The following is a 22754-nucleotide window of genomic DNA, read 5'->3' as shown; positions in this document are numbered from 1 at the left end:
GAGGTCCTGTGGCTTGATTGGTTTCTTAAGTCAGTTTGTTCGAACAGGCAGAAAAATGCTCTGCTTTACCCAAGATTTTGAGATCTCCCTCCCAGGTTAGTTTAATGGGAGGGTGATCTCCTTTGAGAATCACAAAAGAGGGGGATGCAGTGATGAGGCTAGGTTCTGGGTAGAGTTGAGGCCTTTCAACCAACAGTAGCTTTCCCTGAGGCTATTTTGTGAAAAACTCACAGAGCCTAGCCTGGAGCCATTCTCAGGGTTTCTGTTTACTGAATTTCAATTGATTGTGGAGGCTGCTAGAGGGAGGGGCAGCCTCTGGCTCTGGTTACCCAGTGAGGAAAGCCACTCCAAGGGCAGGCGCCTGAGCTGGGTGACTTTTTCCTGGATGGAGCTGAGTCTGGCAGGTCACTTCGCCATTAAGTTCTTGTGACCTGCTAAATGACTCGTTTTATTCCAAGGCCTGAGTTGGAGCTGGCAGCTCCTCTGAGCTTTGTCAGTATCCAAGATGGAGATCACCGGTGCTGGGGGGAGAGGGGTGGCCTTCCCTCCTCTGCTCCCTGAGAAGGAGTGAGGACGTTGGGCTTCTACTCACGGCGAGTCTTGGATCCTGGGTCGTCTGTGGTCTGCAAAGTGCAGGATGAAAATGTCCACTCCTTGTTGGTTCTTGCTGGTGTTGAGTAGAATCCGCTCTCCCGCTTTATCTGGCTCCTTTGTCCCGGACTCTCTGTGGCTCAGGTTTGCATGCCCTGCGGTCCGTGCCGCGCTCCTGCAGCAGCCGTGGTGGCTGCTGGCAAGCACTCAGATGTGTCTCCTTCCCTTGGCTTCCCCTCTCTTGCTTAACTCTCTGTCCTGTGATGGCACACTTCGTATGATTCTCTGGCTTAGGACTGTTCACTGGAACGCTAAAACTGCCTTCTATGTGAGAGCTTGTTCAGATTCCAGCTTCTCCTCGGCCATCTTCCCGGAACCCTGAGGGTTAATTTTATACCTTGTTACTTTGTCAAAGTTTCGAATCAGCTCAAGTAACTTGGGAGTAGAGTCCATGAGATGCTTTAAATACTAGATCAAGTCATGTGCAAAGAGGGAGAGTTTTACTTCATCTTTCCCTATTTGGATCCCTTTTATGTTTGCATCTTGTCTTATTGCTGTAGCTAGGCATTCTAATATTAAATGGAAGAGAAATGGAGAGAGTGGACATGCTTGTCTCATTCCTGAATTTAGAGGAAATTGCTTTAGCTTTTCACCATTATGATGCTGGCTATAGGTTTGTCATACACAGCCTTTATTATGTTGAAGAATGTTCCGTGGATTCCTTGTTTTTCCAGTGCTTTCATAATAAAGGGGTCTTGGATTTTGTCATATGCTTTTTCTGCTTATATTGAGATAATCATGTGATTCTTATCCTTGCTCTGGTTGATGTGATGAATTATATTGATTTGCCTATATTGAACTAGCTTTGCATCCCTGAAATGAATCTTGCTTGATCGTGGCGTATGATTATTTGATGAGTTGTTGAAGTTGATTGGCAAGAATTTTGTTGAGAAATTTTGCAGTGATGTTCATCAAATAATAGGTCTATAGTTCTCTTTCTTTGATGAGTGCCTTCCTCATGAAGATGATGAGGGCGTCATAGAAAGAGTTTGGTAGTGAACTTTCACTTTCATTTTGATTGAAGTGTTGGAAGAATATTGGTATGTGTTCTGCTTTGAAGGCCTTGTAGAATTTAGTTGTAAAACCATCTGGTCCTGGGTTTTTCTTGGATGGGTGGTGTCTTTTTGTTGTTTCTATTTCGATGCTTGATATGGGTCTGTTAAGTTGGCTTAAATCATCTTGGTTTAGTTTGGGCATGTCAATATTTTCTAGAACTTTGTCATTATCTTCCAGATTCTCAAATTTATTAGCATAAAAGTTTGAGAAGCATCCCCTTATTATGTTCTGAATGATGGTTGTTTCTGTGGAGTGTTACCATTCTCCTCTCTGAGATTGTTATTTGGGTGTTTTTTTTTTTCTGATAAGATTTAATAAAGGTCTGTCAATTTTGTTAATTTTTTTTGAAGAAGCAAGTCTTTGTTTTGTTGATTCTTTCTATGGTTTTTTGGACTTCAATTCATTTAATTCTGTTTTGATTTTAATTATTTGTTTCTGTCTAGTGGATTGGGGTCTAGCTTATTGCTCTTTTTCAAGGAGCTTCAGCTTCCTCATTAAAATATTGGTTTCAGATCTCTTCAAGTTGTTAATGTAGGAACTCAGAACTATAAACTTGCCTCTGAGTACAGCCTTTGCTGTATCTTAGAGGAGCTGGTAGTTTGTGTGCTTATTTTTGTTAAATATCATGAACATTTGAATTTCCTGTCTAATCTCTTCCATGACCCACTGGTGGTTCAACAATGTGTTGTTTAGCATGCATTACAGGATTTTCCTTAGTGGCTTTTGGTGAATTCTAATTTTATTCCCTTGTGGTCTGAGAGAATGCAGGGCATAATTTCAATGTTTCTGAAATTGGACAAATTTGCTTTGTGATCTAGCATGTGGTCTCTTTTGGATTATGTTCCATATGCTGCTGAGAAGAAGGTATAAGCTGATGCTGCTGGGTGAAATATTCTGTAGATGTCTCTTAAGTCTAGTTTATCTATGCAGTTTTTAAGATCCAAGATTTCTCTGTTGAGTTTTTGCCAGGTGGATCTATCTAGGGGTGATAGTAGTGTGTTAAAGTCACCATCAATTATTGTCTTTGGATCTATGTGAGATTTCAGGGAAAGTATTGTTTCTTGGATAAATTTGAGTAGATATTTAGGATTGTGAGTAGATATTTAGGATCGTAATATTCTCCTGAAAGAGAGATCCCTTAATTAGTATGTAATGACCTTCTTTATTCCTTCATGTTTATTTGAAGTCTATTTTATCTGATATTAGGATTGCAACTCCTGACTGTTTATGGGGGCCATTTGCTTGGTAGGTTTTATTCCAACCTTTCACTTTCAGAATATGTTTTTGTGGAAAAGGTGTGTCTTTTGCAGACAGCAAACAGAAGATTTTTGCATTTTGATCCAACCAGACAATCTATGTCACTTAATTAGAGAGTTATGTCCATTAATATTGAGAGTTAGGACTGAGAAGTGTTTGCCTGTTCCTGTCTTTCTATCCATTTTTTGGAGGGGGCTGTGCCTTGGCTGACCCTGCTGTGATTGCTAGTTCTCTGTGGGCTTTTTCACTGCCAATATTCTGTTCTTGTTGGTTTCCTATGTGTAGAGCATCTTTGAGGCTTTTTTTTTTCCTAAAGCTGGTTTGGTAGTAATATATTGTTTTAGTTTTTCCTTGCCATGGAAGGTATTTATTTATCTTGCTATAAATGAAAGCTCAGCTGTTTAAATTATTCTTGGTTGGTATTTATTTGTCTGTAGTGCACGCCATACCTCATTCTACGCTCTCCTTGCTTTCCTGGTCTCTGTTGAGAAGTCTGATGTTATTCTGATTGGCCTACCTTTATAGGTGATTGTTTTCCTCTTCCTGGTAGATTTAAAAATTCTTTCCTTAGATTCTATTGATCCTGTATGGACTATAATGTGGTGGTGGGATGTTCTATTCTAGTCTGGTCTATTTAGGGTTCTAAAAGTTTGTATCTGTATGGGCCTTTCCTTTTGTATATTTGTGAAGTTCTCTGCTAGGCTTCTATGAATATATTTCTTTATCCATTGGCTTTCTTATCCAGGCCCTCCTCTATACCTATTAGTCTCCAATTAGGCTTTTTGATTGTGTTTTGTAGCTCCTGCAATGATCTGCCATGCTTCTTGGTTTTGTTATGAATATTTGTGTGCTCTTTCTCTATGAAGTCTAAACTAACTCTTGCCTCAGAAATTCTATCTTCTGCTTTCAAGGCTTTTTATGTTGCTATTTATCTCCCTCCCTTCTTGCTGGTTAATGTTGGCCTTCTCTTTATTGAGGTTTTCTTTTAAGTCTTGAATAGATTGCATTATATCCTGGAGTTGGTTTTCAGATGTTCTTTCCACTCCTTTAACTCGGTTTTTATCTTTTCTTTCTTTTTTTTTTTGGGCGGGGATGTCCATTCATGGTCCTGAACTCTGGGCCTGGGTGCTGTCCCTCAGCTCTTCAGCTCAAGGCTAGCACTCTACCACTTGAGCCACAGTACCACTTCCGGCTTTTTTTTCTGCTTATGTGGTCCTTAGGAATCGAACCCAGGGCCTCATGCATGCAAGGCAAATGCTCTACCACTGAGCCACCTTCCCAGCCCCGGTTTTTTTTTTTTTATATCTTTTCATTAGACTCTTTCTCCTTCTGTTGGAGTTCTTTTATCTTTTTATTTGTGGAGGCCATGCAGTCATCTATTAGTTTCTGGTTGGCCTCGTCACATTCTCTTACATCCCTATGCAAGGTGCCCAACTTTTCATTCAGCAGATTTCCAACCATCCTTTTAAAATATCTTAAGAATTTTCATCTAGGTCATTCTGGGATTCCATTATAGCTTGTTTATGTGGAGATGGAGTTGGGGTTAGTTGATTGGCCATGTTTCTTGTGTTTTTGTGGTTAGTTCTACCCATTTGGAGACAAAGCCACTCCAATATGACAATAGGACAGTCTTAGGGCAGGAACCAACCTGGTGTAGGTGTTTCCCTATTTAGCTCTCTTTTTCTTTGCTTGGAGAGGGATGATGTTGTTCCAGGGTACAGATTACATATAGTTGTAACTTGTGAGACTATCTGGGTTTGGCTGATAGGTAGTATGCACCTTAGGGCTAACAAGATGGGCCCTTTGTACTCAGTCAAAATGGAACCAACTGCAAGTTGACTCAGATATAAACCATTAAGGGTCAATGGAATGAAGAAAATGGAGAAGAGAAGGGTTAAGATTGGAGAGATATGACTTTAAGTTAGGAAGAAAAATTGGGTATAATGACATAAGAACAGCTTAGAGGAGAGGTATGTGTAGTAGGAAAAGAATAGAGACCTTGTTTCAGAGTGTAAGAGGTAGAAAAGAATTTGAAGAAAGAGTATGTAAGGAATAGCTTAGAAATCTAGATGAAATTAAGAAAATAAATAATATATGTATATATGTATATTTGGGAGAATTGCCGATATTACAAAAAGTTTTATTGAAAGAGTATTGGAAAGTTGATTAATCTAAGATAATTCCTGTAATTATTATGTTTACATACATAGAAGGCCTTACTTTGTGTATAGAACTAAACAGGTTAGCTCTGATGGAGTAGTAGTACAATGTGGAGAGGAACAAAGAGGAACAAATTAGAGGGGAAAAATGAAATTAGGAAATTGAAAAGTGGAAGAAAGAATTAAATAATAGTGAAAAAAAGATTTAAGTAAAATCCAAATCCTAAAAACACAACAAAAAAACCCACAAAGAAGCAAAAACAAACAACAAACAATCAAACATTAAAAAAAACAAAAGCCTAAAAAATATCAAAGAGTTTTTCGCCTTGTTTGGGGTAGCTTGAGTCTCCATGTAGTCCTCTTGGCTGATTCTTGATAAAATCTTGTATGCCTTGCAATAGTCCACTCTCCTTGTCGCTTGGTTGTATCCAGACAGCTTTTTGACAAGGTAAGGTGACTGCTACCTAGAATTCCACTCTCAGTCCTGATGGTGGGAATTTGGGGGGGATTAGGATTTGTAGTCTGCTATCACAGGCCTGGAGCTGTGTTCCCAGGCTTTCCCAGGTAGCCACAAGAGATTTAGGAACAGAGCTTAGATCTGTGTTCACTTGTGATCTGAACCCTCCCTTTGGAGCAGGGGCTTGGGTCTGAGGGCTTTGGGATCCTACAGAGAATTGTCACCCCAGATTGTGGACCCAATTGGGTTACTCACAAGATCTGTAGTTGGTGGTGCGCTGGACCACAGAGAGTGTGTTGTATTGGCCAGGATGATGTTGGCGGGCTCTGTGTGGGAGGGTCTGGGCATTGACAGGACCAGATGGGGTGGTTGGCATCTGCAGCAGCTGAAGGGTCTTGCTTCCTGAGGTGGGGACCCCAGGAGCTGGGAGGACCAGGTGGAGCTTGGGACTAGGCGGTGGGTGCTGGGCTGCAGCTGAGGTGATGGGTGGGAGGCTGTGAGCTTTGACAGGGCAGTGACTCAGGGCCACCTAGTTCGGCAGGTGGTGCTGTTCACAGCAGCTTGGGACTGTGCTGGCAGCAGTGATGAAGGTGCGGGCCTGGTTTGTGCAGGGTCAGAGTGATGCCATGCTGACTGTGGGAGCCCAGGGTTGGTGCCCAGTGGCGGTAGGGAGGGAGCAGGTCCCGGCAGAGTGCCCAGTGGATGGGGCTGTAGGCTGGTGGGGTGAGGGGTTGGCTGTGGCTGTGGTGTCCTGGGGACCCGGTGCTGAGGTGGCAGGGGCCCACGGGTAACCCGCTGGCGCTGCCAGCCTAGGACCTTAGCTTGGCTCCAGATGCCACTTTAGGGCACTTATCCAGTGTTACTGATGTCTGGCAGTTGCAATGGCAGTAGTTGCTGAGTCCACTCCTCCTCAATAGCCATTCAGAGAGCAGGTTGGAGCTGGGTTCCACTTGCCTATTCCAGGGTCTTCACTGGTTTCCCTCCTAACTTTCTGTAAGTCGGGTGTTGAGCGCTTTCTTCAGTTTTTGTTTGCTTCTCTGCTTAAAATCTGCAGAAAGTCTCAGAGCAGTGCAGAACCCTGCTGTGCTGCCGCTCAGCAGGGGTCCCGCTGACTGTTTCTCTTTTTGCTTTCCTTCCTTGCCTGTTATTTCTTTTGTAGTAGGAAAAGTCTTTAGATATTTGGAGTTTGATTGGAGAGGGTCACATGAGGGAAAGTATGTGCTGTGACCCTAGATCTTTGTTTGGTCAGAGACATGTAGTGGGGCTACCTGTGAGAGCCGCACCATCTTGAATCTCCTTCTCTCTTGCTTTCTTGCATCCTTCCTTGCTGCCTTTCTTTTCCTTCCTTCCTCCCTTCCTTCCTTTCTTCCTTTCTTCCTTCCTTCCTTCCTTCCATCTCTCTCCATACCCCTTTCTCTTCTCCTTCCTTATTTCTTTCCAGCAAGAAAACTTCTTCCTCCCTGGTTAAGCATATGCCTGAGTAACTCATATATAGTAAGCTTCCACTGTAGCTAAGATTAAAGGCTCCTGAGTATGTGTGTGTGTGTGTGTGTGTGTGTGTGTGTGATAGAGAGAGAGAGAGAGAGAGAGAGAGAGATTACAATGGAAAGAAGTTAATTTTGAGGGATTTGTTTAGATTGCTTTGTAGGGTGGGAAGTCTAGAAAGAGAATCACCTACATGCAAAGGCCTGCAATGTAGGAGAGGCAATAGAATAATTCTGAGTCTGAAGGTCCAAGAACCAGAAGCATCAAACAGCCATCTTAGTTTGCTTTTCTTCTGTCACTCTTTATTTTTTCTTATCAGGTCGTCAGGGGATTAGTTGAAGAGACTGGATTATTTTCACTCAGTCTTGTGTTAATCTCTGCAGAAACTTTCTCACAGACATTTCAGAAATAATATTTTAGAACATATTTGGGCATCTTTTTGCCCAGCTAAATTGATACATAAAACTATTGGCCACAATTTCCTTGGATAAATTTCTCCTATTGAAACAGAATAAAGAAAGGCAATTTTCCACCTCAAACACTGAAGGGAGTGCTTTTAAAAAGTGGCATTAGCAAGCACAACTTTATATTAATTTTTTTTAAAGGTTTGACCTCATATATACCTTCATTCTTCCAGGGCTGGTGCTCTTCCACTTGAGTAATATCCAGAACCTCTGGTTATTTTTGCGATAAGGTCTTGCTTATTGCCCAGGCCCGATTGGATCATGATCATTTTATTTATGCTTTCAATTTTAGCTGGGATGACTGGAAAGTACAAGCATTTAAATTGGAATCATGGATTGATACTGTTTGTACAGGTGTTTGCTTCTTTTACTTCTTTTTCTGTCATTTAAATACCAAAACATATCAAATTAAGTTCTTTAATTATAACTTATTTACTGTGCCTTTTATATTATTCCAGTTATTATTCACTGAAAATCAGTCTTATTAATAGTCATTTGTTTGGTTGCCATTAATACTATGAAATATTTTCAGTACATTTTTATTAACTACAAACACACTAGTATTTGTTTTAGATGCTTTTATAAAAACAACATTTACAGGTAAACCTCATGCTACTTTGAAAAACGTTTATCATTATGTCAGAGAGCCATCTGGAAAGGAAAATAATCAACACAAATGCTTATAACCATGAAAATAATCTCTTCTGTAGGTAATTCAATTAAAAATAGTAATATCATATTAATAAATATTTTTCATAAAATTAACTACTATGCTTTCCTTTTTAGGTGTCATTCTAGAATGAGTATGATGCATCTTATACACTTGTCTATAATGACATTATATTTTCCTCATCAGAATAATCTAAATAATATTTTGTTAATGGTCATCCTTTACTCCCTACCTCCTGTTTGCCTTTTAGAATGTTTCCTTTAGGTGCATTTGCTGTATACTTAAGTGTGTACACTGTTTCTCAAAAAGAATAAAGTTCTTCAAAAAATAAAAGATTCATTTGATTATTAGAAACCATTTCCAAGATATTTCTCTTGTGCCAGACACTAACTAGTTGCATCTTGTTTATGTATTCATAATAAAAAAGACTATCCATAAGTTCAAAAGAGAAGGTCTGGAAATATAAGGCAAAATATTGAAATATCATTCCATAAAATACCAGGGTTCCCTTTTAAACAATTTGGGAGGTGAAAACAATTTCTCACATTAAAATAATAACTTCTAAAGTCAATAATTTTCTTACAATCTCTATCCTATCTACTTAATGAATGTACCTTTAATTTATGCTGAGTAAAACTTCACCTGAGCATGATTGCTTAGTTTATTGCTGATATGTAGATGTTCCCCTATTACATAATGATGATCATTTCATTTACAGCACCACCCTCTATATTACTGTGAAACCAGTGTCTACTTTTTAGAAACAGACAAAATATTTGAACTAGACCTTTGTGCAATTTTAAATGTAGAACAGCAAAAGTTTGCCAATGATGATGTCATTGATATTGTTTGTTCCTCAATTTCTATCATCTGAATTCAGCATTCTTAAAGGCATTATATAAACAGCACAACATTTCACTTGCCAAGTTGTAAAATTTCTCAAGTAGGAAAAAACCATAATATGCAAGTCTTTTAAATGGGAAATATTATTAATATTTATAGGTTCATGTAAAACGTGAACTGCAGTGTGGCCCTCAAACAAGTAACTTTTTATATGAAAAATCCATAATTTTCCTGAAGAACTAACAACTAAAGTAACTAGAAATTTCAGCCTATCACTCTAGGTGTTCTGACTAATGCCAACCTTACTTAATGTTTCTCTTAACTCCTCAGAAGGTATCTGATGGCCTGATTATTTCCATTGTGTAACATAATACTGATAACAAATAAGGCCACTGGGAAATAAGAGTATTCTCATTTCTTCAGTTTGTTTGCAGAGTACTTTAGTTCCACAAAATTTTAGTAATTAGAGCTCATACTAGAACCTTTGCAACATAATGCTATTCTAGTCAACCACATACGAGTTCCTCAAAAATACCTATCAGTCCCTGGAATTTTACTTCTAAACTCAAGAAATTATAAGATTGAGACTGAGTGAGGATTTATTTTAAGAGGCTTCATATTACTTTGCATACAAAGACTCATGTTGCTAAGTAGTGCTCAAATACTCAAGCCATGCTCCAGATCTTTTTGTATTTAGTTTAGTTAGTTTTTGTTTAGTGTGTCATTATTTATTTATTTATTTTATTGTGAAAATACTGTACAGAGGGGTTACAATTACATGGGCAAGATAATGAGTACATTTCTTATCAAGCATTGTAGCCTCCTCCTTTGTTTCCCCTTCCCATCCCATCCCATCCTCCCCCTGCCTCCCCACCCAATCCTCCCCCTCCCTCTCCCCCCCACACACCAAAGTTGTAAAGTTCGTTTTCAACATAAGGACTTGTACATCTCATTGTTGCAATGGGTCCACCTGTATCCCTATTTAAATGATTTGTTTTTCCCCTTCCCCTCCACAAATTATACCAACATCAAATACAGTGAAAGTAGGGGTTATACTGTGGGGGGGGACATACAAAGCAGCAAAGAAATTATCTTATAAATGTGTTAGAAACAGTGGCATGAAAGAAAAAAAAACATTTGAATACATATCTTAGGACTCATGTTGCTAAGTAGTGCTCAAACACTCAAGCCATGCTCCAGATCTTTTTGGATTTTTTGTATTTTGTTTAGTTAGTTTTTGTTTAGTGTGTCATTTTTTGTATCCAGGTCTGAACTTGAGTTTTCTTATCAAGCCTCACAAATATCTGTGAGTTTAGACATATACCAATATACTCACTTGCTTGTTCTGATGGAAATTCCTGATCTCTACCTTCTGATTATCTGGGATTGCAATTATCTACCAATGTATCAGGTCATATTGATTGCTTCTGAAATTTAAATTTATTTTGTTGAAGTTCTAGTCCCAAGTGATAAACATACTCTTAGCTGCCTGTGTGACCAGTCTTTGAATATGTTCATTATCTCTACTCAACGATATTTACATTTATTTCAAGTCAAAAGGGAAGTCACAATAACCCCCTCCCCCCAAATTGTATTATAAGTCACAGGATAGAAAGGGATACAAGAATTGAAATTCATAAGTGTGATTATAAGCAGATTTAGAAAACAGTATTTCCAAGGAATAAAGAATAGCCAAATATATGATCACGACTTTTCACTTGAAACTGTAAACCAAACTTCAACTCTCAGAGGGTCTGTTGTCATAGGTTTTGTTGCTATAACTTTTCGTTAAATTGTGTCACTGGGCAGAGGAGTTCTAGAAGACAAGTCAAAAAGGCCCTTTGTGTCAGGCACATTCAGTATAGTGGCAGTTACCCCTCCTGGAAATAAAAGCAAATGATTCTGATTTTATTCTGTTGGACATAGTCTTTTCTAACAAGTTCTTTGATTTGTCTTCCCTTAGCTTATTCCAGATAATTTCCTCAGGTGGCTCTATGTTTGTGTTGAGAGAAAACTGGCTGATATAGGGGAAATAAAGATATATGAGATTCAATCAGTTATTTATTCTCCTTCCTTTAAGAGTTGCTCAAAATGAGTTTACTTTTCACATGGAATCGTATTCCATTGAACATGGCAGCAAATATACAAATTTATGGCTTAGTGGGTCACATAGCCCTCTCTTCTTAGTGGGAAGCTCATAATGTACGAAAACTCAAGATTGTGTTCAACATTTCCACTTGGATTTCAGACTATCTGTAATTAAGAAACTGTTTATCAGTAGAGAATAGTTACCTACAATACATGTCATAATTTTTAAAACTAAATCCTAAGTATTTTTTAAATAATTGTTGCTGTTTAGGGGGCTTTCATAGTTTCTAAAGTTTTCATTGTTTCATCCTTATCTAAAGCCAATATTGCAAATGACAGGGAATCTGGTAGGCTATAGGCCAAAATGTTAGACTAGTCTCTACAAAAGCCTAAATATCTTTCATGGATATAGGAAGAAAATATGATAAAAAGATGTTAAGAAAAATTTTGTCTATCTATCTGTCTGTCTGTCTGTCTGTCTCTTTCTATCTGTCATCTAGCTAGTCTGTCAATCATCTATCTATCTTCATCATCATCTGCCATTATATCTATCACTAAAACAAATATACATGTATATGAAACATCATTATGGTTAAGAGGAATTTATTTCACCAGTACCAGGTCAGTTCAACTTTGAAATTTTGAAAATAAAAGTAATACAATGAATTATTTTGAAGTTATCTATTTTGTTTCCCATGGTTTTCATACTTCTAACTAAATACATAATTGAGATCAAATATTGATATTAAAATGTTCTTGCTAAATTGTTTAGAATATTCTTTGATCATCAGTGTGAGATTTTCAATGTTTCACCATTTCATTATGAATGATATTATTAATTATGTTATGACTCTTAATATTATATCTTTCACACATATATATGTACACAAATATTCTAATGAACATACATACATAGGCACAAGCATATAATATATATAATAGTCTGAGGAAATGCATTAAAATTAGCAAGTGAGAGAAAGTTGCATTTTGCTTTATTTATTTTGTTCTATTTTTTTACCCTTATGTTTAGTTTAATGAATATACAAAGTTAGTTACACACTGAGATTTTTACAGATATATGTGCATACAGAACTTGCTACATACGTACATTCTCTTGTTCTGTCCCAATGAGATGGCTTAGAACAAACTATGACCAGTAATGATGAGCATACCTAGAAAACCAGACATTGGCTTCTAATATTATTTATCAATACAGTGAATCAGGGCCTCCTGGAAAAGTGACTAGTTCCAGAATGTGGACAAGAAATATGCAATAAGCCAAGGATATCTCAGAATTCTGGGAAGGGAAGGAAGAATTTCTTTAAAGCAAATCACATGCTGTCCCCCAAAAATCCATGAAAATAGTATAGCCACTTGACAATTTATTACACTTTCAAACAAACATCAAGGAAAGAAGTTTGTCTAAAGCTCACAGGTACCAGGGATAGAACTTACAGTGATTACAAACTGAACAACAAAATAAATTACTGTTTGGTTACAATTCAAAGTATAAAATAAACACCCGTGAGTGCTTACCAATAAAAATTATTGGATAAACAAATAGAAGGGGATAAATTAATCCCCTAGGCAGAGGGATTCCAAATGATTCGTGCCCATTAAGGAAGGGAGGTATTCCTTATTATATGTAGTCTGTCCATAGTTACTTCCTTCCAAAAACCTTTGTATAGAAAGGAGTAAAAAAAAATATACATTGGAAGAACCTGATCTATACCACCTCAGTCAAGATACTATATGATTCATGGAAGGATATTGAGGAAAAAATGTGCTTAGTGCATGATCATGTATATCAATCAGTTTATTAAAAATTACCAGAAATGCCATAGTGATACAAGATTTAGTAATGGGGTTATTAGTTGCATATGTATGTATGTTCATTAGAGTATTTGTGTACATATATATATATATATGTGTGTGTGTGTGAAAGGTATAATATTAATATGGAGACTCTGAACCATCTGCAGTTTTCTTTGTATTTACAATTTTTCTTATTGTGAAAACACTGTACACAGGGGTTACAATTACATGGGCAAGATAATGAGTACAGTTCTTTTCAAGCATTGTAGCCTCCTCCTTTGTTTATTCTATTTTTTTGTTTTATTCATTTTTTCATTCACTGCAGAAAGTACAAATCAACGAGGGCTAAAGGATTGCATACGAATGGGATTACTTTTAGCAAGGTCACTTCCTAACTCTGGTTCTACTCTGTTTGTCAGGGTTTTCCTGAGGAAAACATATACTTTTATTCCAAGCATTATATACCCACTCCAAAAATTTAAAGGGTTTCATTTTTTTCCTCTTTATACCTCACTTGTTGCTCACAGTAAAATTCTGGTGTGGGGAACCAATAAGAATTATTGAACCAAGTGACTTCTTTTGGCACTTTATGAGACTATTTCCAAATACAGTACTTTTCACTTACAGTGACCAGATAATGTTTCAATTTATTCCTGACTTAATAGAGTCGAGGCCAGAGCTACCCCTCTGCTCTTTCAATCAAAACAGGAATTCATGTCTACACGGATGCCACTTGGGCTCCAAGCTTACTTCTGAAGTGCTCTTTTAGCTTCCGTTTTTAATTTTAATGATTCAATAAATTATATTACTTTTCTATACTATATTTGAACATGACTTCTCTTGGGTTCAAAATTTTCTTTTTCAATTTTGGATATTTTATTTCTAAAGTAAGGAGAAAGGTATATTGTCTAGAATTTTATTCATATTGAAGAATTTGATGGGATTTAAGGCAGAAGAATCTAGTGTCTTTAATGTTTTATTGAAACCTTGATTTTATTGATTATTGAAAAACATATCCACTTTAGTGATAAATATCAATTTTTCTACCTACTAAATATACCCCAAAATATATTAGTATAGTAAACCCATCATCTTAAATAAACTATTAACATGTTTTTGTGAACAACTACTGTAGAGTCCTAATAAGTCTCCTTCCATCTAAAATTTTCAACCTTGCATTTTCTTTTTTTAAAAATTTTTTGACATGAGGTTTGAACTATCCCTAAGCTTTTTTTTACTCAAGGCTAACACTCTATCACTTGGAGCAACAGCTACTCTACAGACTTTTTGGTGGTTAATTGGAGATAGGAGTCTCATGGACTTTCCTGTCCAGGTTGGCTTCAAACTGCGATTAGCTTCAAACCTTCAAGCCTCTTGAGTTTCTGGGATTACAAGCATGAACCACTGACACTTGGCTTACATTTTTCCATTTTCTACAAATGTAGCCAGTTTTTATTGAGATGTCTAGTAAATATAATATTCACATTACATTATGAAAGTTAGCAAGAATGTCTTTTATAGACAAAGAGAAGAAGAAAGTAGAAGAATTCAAAATCTTAGATTACTAACTTATAATTTATATTGAAGTACTAATACACTGTATAGATGGGTGAAATATATTATTATATTTCATCTTTAATTTTTCTGAAATATGGGTGCAAAAAGTTTTAATTCTACATGAAGCTTCCATTTATGTTTTATTTCCTGTTTCTTTTGGATAATACTAGAGTAGAGATAACAGGTCAGAAAATGACAGAATTTCTATTTTCGTAAATAATTTTTAAATGTATGTTAATACTTTCTCATATGCTACTAAGATTTCTTAAAAATATAATATAAACAGCAAACTTCATATGTTTCTGAAAAAGGTATGGGTGTAAGAAGTGTTAGTTTAAATAAAGTAACAAAAGAAAGCCATGCAATTTTCTGAGATTTTAGAAACAATAATTCTAGAGTTCTACATGTAGGGTCAATATAAAGAAATACTATCTTTTATAAAAAATATCAAGGAAACCAAAGTAACAGTATTATATGAACCTTATAAAATTAATGCTGATGGGCTAGCAACCACAATTTTCAATAATTTTTGAAGTTTGGAGCTTAGGATTTCTCCTCTGCCTGGAGGTTTCTATTTGTGAGATTGCTGATGGAAAAGGCAGTGACTTCCCACTTTTTGTAGTGAGAGTAGTGTGTGTGATCTGGCCATGTTAGGCAATTTTCCAATTTCTCTAGCTATGCTTCCTATTGTTGGCTACTTCTCTGATAAAAAATGGAAATCTTTATTTCATGGACTTTGTTTTCTCTTTGTTGGACCTCCTGGCATTCCTTTGCTATGATTATAACATTTCAAACTAGAGAAATCTGCTATTTGTATAATTGGTCTCTCTATCCATCTCTAGCCTTCTCTCACTTTATTCCCTCTCTGTGTCTCTCAGTTGTTCTGATATGGATTTGGTTACTTAGAATAATTGTAAAAAAAAGTTGAACTCTATCAATGTCTCTGATGAAAACACTATGCACTATTAAATATTCCTAAATGAATTTTAAATACAAGCCAACAATAAACTAAATCTAAATTGTCATAGGCTAAAACTGAAATATGTATGTGTGACATAGATAATTTTGTTATTTTTAGATTTTTTATTGTAAAAATAATGTACAGAGGGCTTAACATAGTATATTGTACATCTTATTGTTACAATGGGTCATCCTGTATCACTATTAAGCATTTTGTTTTTTTCCCTTCCCCTCCCCAAATTAGAGAAATGTATATATAAGAGCAGAGCACCAACATCAAATACAGTGAAAACAGGGGTTATACCATGGGGGATGAGCATAACAAAGAAAAAAATCACATAGTACATTATAAATACCTTACAAACAATAGCAAGCAAGAATAAAAAACACTTGTGTCCCTATCTTGGGGTTCATTTCACTTAACATTATCACAAACAAGACTAAAACTACCAGCACAACGATATTTATTGCAGCCTTATTTACCATAGCTAACATATGGAACCACCCAGATGCCCCTTAGTAAATGAATGGATCAAGAAAATGTGATATATATAATGGAATTCTATGCCTCCATCAGAAAGAATGACATCGCCCCATTTATTAGGAAATGGAAAGACTTGGAAAAATTTATATTAAGTGACGTAAGCCAGGCCCAAAAAAGCATAGTTACCAAGGTTTCCCTTATTTGCACTAAATAGTATATCTGGGACAAGAAAAAAAGGTTAAAAGTTATATACATATGACCAGACACAGATAATTTCTGAGTAAGTGTATGCCTTTTTTTACTCAGAGCAAGTCCAGTGTGATGCAAATTCTTGTGGCCACAGATAATTTTACATGAGTCATGGAATTTCATGGTGATTAGATGAGTAGAGAAATGATACAATGTTAATAGGTACAATCAAAATTGTTATCAGGCGAGGAGCTGAAATTGAATGACTCTTCTAAAGCTATATTAAAAGTTTTATTAGACTGACAGCTTTCAAAGAGAGAATATCTGCTGTAGTTGCAGCAACCAAGGTCAGCTTTAGGAAGCTATGTGTTTACTATGTGATTGGGTTGAAATACTAAACTATGGCCATCTTTTCTGTGTAACAGAGGGTAGCAAATATATACATATTTTGTCCATTGTGGGCCTTGAACTCTGCCTGTGCACTGTCCCTGAGCTCTTCAACTCTTCCGCAAGTGCTCTACTACTTGAGCCACAGTGCCATTTCCAGTTGTCTGGTGGTTTACTGGAGATTTGAGTCTTATAAACTTTCCTGCCTGAGCTGAGTTTGAGCCATTATCCTCAGATCTCAGCCTCCTGAGTAGCTAGGATTATAGGTGAGAGCCACTAACACAAGGCTATAAACACATACTTTTAATGAACCTTTAACTGAACCTAGAGAGATTGAGAGCTTTCTTCACACTGTACATATAGACAATCAATTTGATATGATTATCAATGGGTTTAGAAAAAGCTAAAATTTCCAGAAACCATTGTCTACAATATTTAGTTAATTCTATAAATTATGCTAATTCATAGCTCTGGGAAGTTTTAGTTTAGGTGTAATTCTTTAATCATAAAATCATTGCTTTATAAAAAATAATAAACTATGTGATGAGTAGTGTGTTGCACTCTGGTAAAAAAGATTTCTCAAAACTGATTAAGAGATCAACCAAACCAATAAAATTAATTCATATTTTTTTGTTTATGTGTAATGAAATGCTACCTCATAAGGGAAAGGGAAATAAAACAAGCTATCTACATTAATTTCTTTGTCAATTGGATCTTTGACCTTAATAAATTACATTTTCTAACAAGATGAGATTTAATCAGCATTTTAAGATAAGAATAAGAGCCACATAGACGGCTGACACTGGTTAAGAATTAATTATAGTAAAGTTTTACCACTTTGACTTGGCTGAATGAGTAATGTCACATAATTTATCGGTATATTAAGTGGAAATGGTTTATAATTTAAATACTTATATTCTGTAAAGACTATTACAAACCTAACTCATGTATCTCATCTCTCTTGGAAGATTCATCTCTCACATAGGATAGAAGGATCTAGAATATTTTCTTAATTTTATTTGATCTGAACATTTTGAGTGACTATAATTTTTAACCAATTTTTAAAGCTTCATCTTAAGAAACTTGATTCATTTAAGTCTGATTGGCAACATGTTCTTGTATATTTGTGAAAATTACTATGGACCTATTTAGTTACCTAAATATAGTTACCTATTATACACAATCAAATTATGCTTGCAATGATTTTTTTGTGCCAGTCCTGAGGCTTGAACTCAAGGCCAAGACATTGTCCCTGAGCTTTTTGTTCAAGGCTAGCTCTCTATCAATTATCCACTTCTGGCTTCTTTGGTAGTTAATTGGAGATAAGAGTCATGGACTTTCCTGCCCAGGCTGATTTTGAACCTCAGATTTCAGCTTCCTGGGTAGTAAGGATTACAGGTAGGAGCCACTGGTACCTGGTACAAACTTCTTTTGTTAAAGAGGAAGATAAAAGAATTCATATATATTTCTTATTCAAGGGTACATACATAAGAATTCTTCAGCATTTTTATGTCTCCATTGAGTAAAATTTATTTACTTATTGATTTAGTAAATGTCTAGGTATAGCCCAGTGTAGTTTTTACTTTCTGAAGTGAATGTAAAATGTTATTGACTACCAAGGGGGAACAAGTGAGTAGAGTCAATAACAACATAAAATTTAATGTCAAAGAATATGTTTGATAGGCTTATATTTATAATGGGCACTAAAGAAAATCAGGAATACAAATTTAAAATGTCCTTGAGTCCTATCTACATTGATATACTCTATATCTGGATTAAAAGTAATGAATAGGAAGCTCTAAGGATGGAAAATGTGTTTCTAAGATATGTTAATTAGTGTTTTAATTACTGATTAAAGAATATCATAGTTTCTACTTCTAGCATGAATCACAAGCTTTCAGAAAAAGAAAGATTTTAATTTTGTTTTCAGTTGGGTGTGGTCCTTTTAGTTGTTCTATAGTACATTGAATCTTTGATCCATAAAATATTTGGTACTTAGACCTTATGTTTTATTTTCTTTAAGAACATTAAAAGTTAGAAAGCTTTGCCAAGATTAGCTCTAATTCAGTTATATATGGTTAATCAATAAATATTTGCAAAGATAATGCAATTCTGAGCATTATTTTGGGGATGCCTTTTGCATAATAAGTTTCTTCAATTAAATTTTCAAGTGGTATCACAAACAAAACACTTTTTTACTGCAAGCAAGAAAAGTGAAATAAATTGAGACCATGGATGCTTGATATTTGTTAGTTTTTATAACAATATTAGTGATTTTTTATACATCAAAGGATTAATGCTATAAAACTGTAAGACTTTGGTTTTAGTAGGTGATACTAAAGTCAATTGGTATTTACATTTATGTCTTTTTGTGACGATATTCAACCACCTGTATTGATCCAAAGATAAATTGGGTAACTATAGGGGTCCCTAGTATTCCTCAGGGTGGCATTATTATTTTCAATCTCTGATATCTTTACTTAAAAACAATTTTCTGGAGAAAGGCTTTTTATTTCTCAATGCCCTACTTCATATTATCCATTAAAATATTTTCATTCTATTGCTTTTATGACAAGCAAAAGTTTGATGTTATTTACTTTTTGTACATAAGCATTATTATTGTTGTTGTTATTGTTGTTGTTGTTATGAGAATTGAACTCAGGGACTGGGTACTGTCCCTGATCTCTTTTGCTTAATACTAGCTCTCTAACACTTTGAATCACAGCACCACTGCTGGTTTTCTGATGGTTATTTGGAAATAAGAGTCACACAGACATTCCTGCCTAGGCTAGCTTTTTATTGTTATCCTCAAATCCCAGGCTCTTCAGTAGCTAGAATTATAGATGCAAGCCACAGGAACAGGGCACATTATTTGGTTCTTAAAGTGTGAATTTTCCTTTAGGTTTTGATTTGTTTATGCAGTATAGATATATAGATACAAAGGTTTGAGCAAAATGTTCTTTTTCATGTTTAGTCAATGACAACTGGATTTGGGAATGATTTCTACAGTGTACAGGGGCTACAAATGGGCTGTGAATAGAAAAACATTCAAAGATTGCTCTTCTACATTTTCTCCTATTCTTTAGTAATGAAGTCCTGATGAATCCTAATTTGTCAAGAGTTTGGAAGTGTCAACATACCAATCATAAGAAAGAAACTACTGGGCAAAGTCTCCTTATTGTATATTGATGCATTAAATTTGGTAATTTCATGGAAAAATGGTGAAATATATACAAAGTTAGGCTTTATGAAGTTACCTAGAAAAAAATAAGTACAGACACTGGAATCATTATAAGGATAAAAACTAAAAAGAGCAATGTACTCACTCCTAGGAGATATTCAAGAGGTTTATAAGTAGGCTAGTTCAACAGAGAGGCAAAGTTTTCTTTTAGATTGTGCAATGGATATTTTGGTTTTGCTCTGATCAAACAGGAGAATTTTCATTGCTATGGTCCAGTCATCAGATCCAGTGTGGTTCTTAGCCACACAGTTCTTGAAATGAGCATATAAGCATATATCCAGAAAGCTAACAAATGAGTAAGTAGATGCATACCAAGATCATAAACTCTTCAGTGAGAGTCTTATTTTGTTATTTAGAGACTTGAAGAAAACATTCAATTGTTTTAATCAAATATTGTCATGATGGCTAATTGCACAGAGCAAGAAATGATTTGTTAACCCTTCAGTGTTCCCTGAATAAAAATATATGGCATTTGATCAAAATCCATACACTATAATTAAAAACTAAGGCTAAGATATTATTTCATGGTGAAAGGCACTCAAGACTTTCCTGCTTTAAACAAGATCTGCTGTTAAAATGTAGCATGACTTGGCCTTCTGGCTATCCCAGAAAGCATCACTTCACTCAGAAGGAGGTGTTGTGATTACCGGCAGCCAAGAATGCAGGATGAAATGGGGAATTCTTAGAGATTTCTTAAAGATGCTTTCTGCTGGGTAGAAAAGGTCATTTCACGCCTGGCATTTAACCCAGTGTGGTGAGTGGTCTTGAGTGCAGATATATTTCTCAGTGTGATTGGGAAGGGGCAACAAAAAGTCTTTGTATTTTCTATCTATCTATCTATCTATCTATCTATCTATCTATCTATCTATCTATCTATCTATCTATCATCTGTCTGTCTGTCTACCTTTAATCTATCATCAATCTTCATTTAGCTAGCCAGTTACATTCTTATTTATCCATCTCCTTATCTTTTTTATCTTGCTATTAGATAATGTTAAGAAAGTTCATTCTCAGTTCCGAAGTGTCAGAAAACATATCTTGGTTAAATTCTAATGACAGTCATTTCATCTACAGTCATTGACATTTATTACTTTTACATGGAAATGCATGTTGTATAGATTGCCATTTGAATACAATAATTATGTAGAAATTACCTGATCTTCAGAGGTATGCCTCTAAGATGTGATGGTTGTGTTAGTATTTCTCTACTGCTAAAATTACCCAAAACACACTGTAAAGGAGGAAATTAATCTGAGCCCATAGTTTCTAGAGACAATTACATTTAGAAGAGTAACATCATGTCAGGATGGTAGAGGAAAACTGCATACTTGATGGCAGCCAAGAAGCAGAGAAACTAGCAAGAAGATCCCAGCCACAGATACATATTTCAAGGGTCAATGACCTATTTTGTTTTGATAACACAATGTCACCCATTTATTCTTTATCTGGTTTCCTAGTATACATCATTGCTAATGGTTTACCATACACTTTTATAGACATTTCCATCATATGCATATATAACATAAATAATGTTATGCAATTTATATAATTTGTCACTTGTTAAAATATATAGACCATACACAACACATTTGACTGCATTATTACTTTGCATTTGCTTCTTTCTGCTGTGAGGAATTAGAAAAGATAAGAACAAGTTCCTTGCCCTATTTTCTTTTTAAAAATTTTAATTTTATTGTCAATGTGATGTACAGAGGGGTTACAGTTACATAAGTAAGATAATAAGTACATTGCTTGGGAGACTTGTTACCTCCTCCCTCATTTTTCTTCCTCTTTCCCTTCCCCCAACTACCCCCCCCCCAAGTTATACAGATCTGTTCCAACATCTTATGTTGTGAGTATTGCTGTTGCATAGGTTCCCTTTTTGTTCTTTATCTCACCATTTTGTTATTCCCCTTCTCTTCTCTAGTTCAGAAAATGTATATACAATACCCAGTGTACCAAAATCGAATACAGTGACAAAAATGGAGAAACCATAGGGGAAAAACAAAACACAAAAGAAACAAGAAATCATATAGTACATTTAAAAACAACAACAAAGAAAAACCTCTTGGGTCCATGTCTTGGAGTTCATTTCGCTTAGCATCATCCTATATGGTCATATGTACTTAGATATTGAGCTATTCTGGTCATCTGATAAGATAATTCTAGATATATACTAATTATTACACATAAGGGAAACCATGGGACCTATGTTTATTTAGGTTTGTCTTACTTCATTTAATACTATTTTTTCCAAGTCTTTCCATTTCCTTATAAATGGGGAAGTGTCATTGCTTCTGATGGAAGTATAGAATTCATATATATATATATATATATATATATATACATACCACATTTTCTTTTTAAAAATTTTTATGATTTCTTATTATGAAAATACTATACAGAGGAGTTACAATTACATGGGCAAGATAATGAGTACATTTCTTATGGAACATTGCTGCCTCTTCCGTTGTTTCCCCTTCCTATCCCTTCCCATCTCTCCTGCCCTGCCCCCCTTCCCCCTCCTCCCCAAAGTTGTAAAGTTTGTTTTTTAACATAATGACTTGTACATCTCATTGTTGCAATGGGTCCACCTGAATCCCTATTTAAATGATTTGCTCCCCTTCCCCTCCACAAGTTATACCAACATCAAATACAGTGAAAGCAGGGGTAATATCATGGGGAAGGGACATACAAAGCAACAAAGAGATCATTTCATAAATATCTTAGAAACAATGACATGAAATAAAAAAACATTTGAATACTTATCTTGGAGTTCATTTCACCTAACATCAACTTATCTGACCTTTTCTGCTTCTCTCAGACATAAACTACTTATTGCAGATAAGGGAAACCATGGGGCCTGTTCCTTTGGGCCTGGCTGACTTCACTTAATATAATTTTTCCAAGTCTTTCCATTTCCTAACAAATGGGGCAATGTCATTCTTTCTGATGGAGGCATAGAATTCCATTGTGTATATATACTACATT

Source organism: Dipodomys ordii, unplaced genomic scaffold, assembly GCF_000151885.1.
Source record: "Dipodomys ordii isolate 6190 unplaced genomic scaffold, Dord_2.0 Scaffold8, whole genome shotgun sequence".
Classification (NCBI taxonomy): domain Eukaryota; kingdom Metazoa; phylum Chordata; class Mammalia; order Rodentia; family Heteromyidae; genus Dipodomys; species Dipodomys ordii.
This window is presented reverse-complemented; position numbering follows the sequence as displayed.